Source organism: Myotis brandtii, unplaced genomic scaffold (genome assembly GCF_000412655.1).
Source record: "Myotis brandtii unplaced genomic scaffold, ASM41265v1 scaffold160, whole genome shotgun sequence".
Taxonomy (NCBI): Eukaryota; Metazoa; Chordata; class Mammalia; order Chiroptera; family Vespertilionidae; genus Myotis; species Myotis brandtii.
Window position 1 is genome coordinate 23,651 of NW_005355833.1, and position 5,343 is coordinate 28,993.

Consider the following 5,343-nt stretch of genomic DNA (forward strand, 5'->3'; position numbering starts at 1 on the left):
GGGGAAGTGGCAGCTGCCATCGCGTCCCCAACACTGCAAGTCCCCGCCCCCCTCCCCAAAGCTGCAAGTCCCCACCCACCCATGCCTGCTGCGCATGCAGCCTGCTGATCGGTCATTACTGTGATGGCATCCCAGCCAATTTGCATATTACCCTATTATTAGATAGATATTTAGCTTGTTTTCACTTTTTTTTCACCCTTACACATAACTCTATGAAATATGTCCTTGCATAATTCTTTGCTTTCATTTTTGATTATGTCCCTGGGATATATTCCTAGAAATGTTATGATAGGATTGTGTTGGTTATTTGCCATTGCTAACCCCACCTTTTCTCTGCTTTTCTTCATTCTGTTTTTATAGATTGCATCTCCAAGATCCTTTGCCTTTTGGGATTTGATGAGTGGCACCAGGAGGAGATGAGAGGGCCAAAAGAAAAAGAAGTTTGGGTATCTCCTCCTCTGTCTTCCTGTTTTGAGGCAGTGGCTGCATGCCCCGCCCCATCTCCTGCCCAGCCCCCTTTCTTGGTGGTTCCTCCTCTACCCTTCCAGCTCTTACAGATTTCATAAGCTTATTTCCAACCTTTGTCCTGTTATCCCTCGAAATGGTAAAAGCTTCCCACTGTTCTTCTCTAGGTGCCTCAGCATCCCTTGTTTACTCCCTTAACCTGGCCTGCAAGTAGTTCCTTTATTAAAGTCATCCTGCATGAAATCTCTTTCCTTTTGAGATTCTGACAGACATAAACTTTTAGATGCATGTTTTAAAGATACTGCCACATTGCATTGCAGAAAGTTTAGATCCATTTACATTCCCATTAGTAGCGTGTGAAATCCTGATGTGATGAGCTCTTAAAATTGAAATAGATTTTTAAAGGCGTCAGTCTCCCGTTTGTTATCTGGTGCCTTCCTCTCTGACGTCGCTCCTAGACAGAGTTCTGCCAGAGACCATCTAAAGAAAACTCATGCACAACGAAGATGAAAATATTGGGATAAGCAGTTGTGTATCATTCACAAACCTGAAAATCACAAGGTAAGAAGAGACCCTGGATTGTATTGTGAAAATGACCTCTTTCTGAACTGAATAAGGAAGAATACTTTCTGCCTGGCACACAGATAGTAAGTATATTATGTGGTTTGGGGATGTCAGCTCATATGCAGACGACAGCTGAACAGTAGGCCAGGAAAAGAGTGAAGATTCAGTGCTGCTGTCTATAAGGTCTTAGTGCCCATTTTGTGGAAGAATTCCTACTTGGTCTTCCTAGTTCTGGCTTTCATAGGAAAAAAGTTTGCAGGCACGTGGATTTTGAGAAGGAGAAGATCCACAAAGACATCTTCCCTTCTCAAATAAGAGGCAGCCACATGCTAGCATTTTACACAATGATTACTAGAAAGTGGCTGAGATTTTGGCCAAGCTGACTCATGACACAGGTGGAAATGTGCTGTTTCTATTTTCTTGCAAAATAATGAGACACCTAGTGGGCACAACATGAACATGTCTTTATGGGAGTTGGTGAATCAACTTCCAGGTAAATGGTATTCAATAATTGCCCCATGCTTAATTCTACAAAAATGTTCTTATTAGAGAAATACCAGAGCCAGGAATCAGATCAACTATTGACTCATTCAATAATCAAGATATACTATTATCATTTATTTTGTAGTACTCAATAGTTCTCAAAATCTTTTAAATATAATGTTTCTTTCCATAACAGTATAATAGTCTCCACCACCAGGCTGTGGACTCCCTAAGGGCAGGGGCCACGCTGGTTTCCTCCCAACACTAGCTCAGTCTCTAATGCATGAGAAACAGGTGCTCGGTAAGAGTTTGATGAAATGAACTCATCTGAATGACCAGTCCAAGAAGTGGGATAGTTTCTGATTTTTTTTCTAGGTGAGAAAACCAAAGATCAAAGACTTGAGACAGTGTCCGGCAGTTTATTAAGTAGAAGACCCAACCTTGAACCATGTCCTGTACTCGACCTTTGCTCATGCCCAAACAGACTATGTGGGAAAGCCCCCTTGCTCACATAAATGCCCACAGGCCCTCCCCTCTGATTTAGGTTGGCAACATCCATCTTTATTCCATTGCTAGGTACCCTTTTGGAAGGTCTTGGGTATTTAAATCAGGGGTGGTCCATCTATGACCCAAGTGAGGCCCCAGCAGGAGGCCTTCCTCAGAATTTTCCACATGAAATTACCTGGTAGCAAGCCCTTTTTTCATCTCATTATGGGACTTATGCATTTCTGTCTTCGTAGAACATATGTTTAGTTAACTACCTGGAGTGGAGATGGTAATTTGCTTTTGTTACAAAGGCTTAGCCTAGGGACTTGTAAATTCCAAGGTGTCCCTGTCCAGGCTTTGTCTTTGGAAAGCACCTTAGGAAAAGTCCTCATCACACAACATGTAAAAGGATAACAAATCCTGGAAGATTATCTGGGCCAATGTTTCTCAAACTGGGGTTTAGGACCCTTGAAAGTTCCACTGATGAGTTCTTGAGGTCCAGAAATGATCTATTAATATTTTTAATTTTAGATATTCTTCCATGATCATCTAAAGTTAACATAAACACTGGACCACCTGGCTAGCCACCTCATAAGTGAATCTGGAATTCACTGTCCCACACAAAATTTATCTTGGTACCCGGCAATCAACTAAAATAATATCATGTAACTTTAAAAATTAAAATATAATTCAAATACCATAAAATTTATCCTTTTAAAGTATACAATTCGGTGGGTTTTAGTATATGCACAAGGTTGATGATTCACAACCATCATTACTATATAATTCCAGAACATTTTTATCACCTCCCCCAAATCCCGATGCCCATTCCTCTCTCCCCCAGACCCTGGCAACTATTAATCTATTTTCTGTCTCTTTGGATTTGTCTATTCTGGACATTTTATATAAATGGAATAACATGACATGTGGCCTTTTGTGTCTGGCTTCTTTCATGTAGCCTGTTTCCAAGGTTCATCCATGTCATAGCATGTATTAGCACTTCATTTTTTTTTCTTTTTAAAAATATGTTTTTATTGATTTCAGAGAGGAAGGGAGAGGGAGAGATAGAAACATCAGTGATGAGAGAGAATCATCGATTGGCTGCCTTTTGCACGCCTCCCACTGGGGATTGAGCCCACAACCTGGGCATGTGCCCCGACTGGAAATCAAACCACGACCTCCTGGCTCATAGGTCGACTCTCAACCACAACCACACTGGCCGGGTAGCACTTCATTTCTTTTTTATGGCTGAATATTTCTCCCATTGTATCCATCATTTACCCAGTTGATGGACATTTGGTTTGTTTCCACAATCTGGTCAATATGAATAATGCTGCTATGAGAAACTTTAAAAATTGGGGTCTGTAAGTCTTCAGATATGTTCTTAGGGTCTGTAACTTCACAAATTTCAGAAGTACTGACCCAGTGTGACTCCATTGCTTAATAAATAAAGAAATGGATCAGGTGACACTCACAGAATTAATGGAAGCTTCTATGACTAGATTCAGAGCACAGGCTTGTTGTCTTCCTTTATCTATAAGAGGTGGACCTCTTCCCAAATCATCTGTTCGGTTCTCGAATGGCAAGAGCCACCATTTGCAGTGTGGTTAACACTTAACTAATAACACTGGTGTATGCTAATGCAGCCCAGATGCTGGGCAGCTTTTAATTCTCCAAACCTGGACTGAATACTGATAATATTTCCTCAGGCTAAAAGCCAGCAAAAAGAATCACCTGGTCAAACATCCCTGTCAGCCTGCTTTTCTTCGAGTGTCCTCCCAGGGGAGCTCTCTGGACAAACAAAGCTTGTTGACCCAGTTTGAAAGCCTGGAAAATTATCATCGGAGTCACTGGGACAACAGAGCAAGGTGCCAGGCCCTTGAGAAACGACCAGCACAGGCTTCCAGTGTCATTTGTATCCCAGTAGGGTGGGACCAGGAACCCCAGGGAGGCCTGCTGCTGTCACCCAGCTGCTCCTCCAAGTGGTTCCCAAGCTCTCCACGTGTGGTGCCGCGGAGGCCCGTGTCTGTTTTCCTCCCAGTGGGCTTTGCCTACAGCAGTGCAGAGAGTGACAGCTCAGTTGTAGGAAACCAAAACAAGCCTGGATACTTAGAGGAAGACATTTAGTGTTCTTTGGAGCAGGGCCACAGGCTCTCAATGGGAAGGAAGGGCTGAAGCAGCTACAAAAGTTTCAAATTAAAGACCAAGAGTCCAGAGGCAGTGTTTTTAAATAATACTCACGGGAGTGAGGCAGACCCTTGCAAAAGAGTACCTCCACATTACTTAAGGAGTGTTTTATAATGTCCTGAAAATGCTACTTCCTAAATTACACAAAGAACTAAAGAAACTAGCCAGAGAAGCAATGCAGGTAAAAGTTGTTACAATTGCATGGTGGACAGTTTGTGGCTTAGATGGTATGATATGAGAAAGAGTGCCAAGAGCTTTACCAGTCCTCAAATAACTCTCCCACGGGTATAAAAGATTTCTGTGGAAGGGTGAGTACCAAGTGGGGACAAAAGAATAGGTGTTGACAGGAACAGGTAAGGTGACAGTCATCCATGGCCTCCCCCCGCCCCCCCTTTTTAGAGCACCATGTTGTTCTAGCACTAATTCTAGGGTCTTCTTCATCAGGAGGATGTAGTTTTAACACATAATTTGATCCAGAATTGTATAAATTCATGTGTGATTTGTGTTTTAAGAGAGTGAGCGACTATTACATTCCTCCCACTTGTAGGAACATACATGAAATCTATCTCCTTCATGGTTTGAAGGATAAACTTTTGTGCCTGGAAGAACTAAGAAGAAGACAATTTGATCATCAAGTTTTTAGTCACTACTACTCTCTTCCCCTCACTTCACTTCTTACTTTCTCCCTTTATCCTTTCTGCTTCTGACGGATACAGCAGATTTGCAGAAACAGGCTGTCCACTTCCTACGCTGGTGCTGTCACTACAGATTGCTTCAGAGGGGCTTGGGCAACGTGTCACTATCAGTCTTTGTCATCACAATCCTGGTGTCTGCCCTGTGTGTTGGGTGCCTGGCAGAGCCAGCTGGCCAGCCCCAGGCATGCCTGTGGATGCTCAGGCACAAGACTGAAGGGAGACTAGAAAGCATATTCAGAATTAGACAATAATGATAAAAGAGGGACAGACTCAGGTAAAGGTAAGTGTTTCATCTGCCTAACTGTATCTTCCTGATGCATGACAGTAATATGCTAGCAGCACTGTCCATTAGAACTTTCTGTAATGATGGAAAATTCTACATCTGTGCTGTCCATTATGGTAGCAACACATGGCTATTGGGCACTTGATGTGTGGCTAGTGAGCAACTGAAATTTTTATTTGG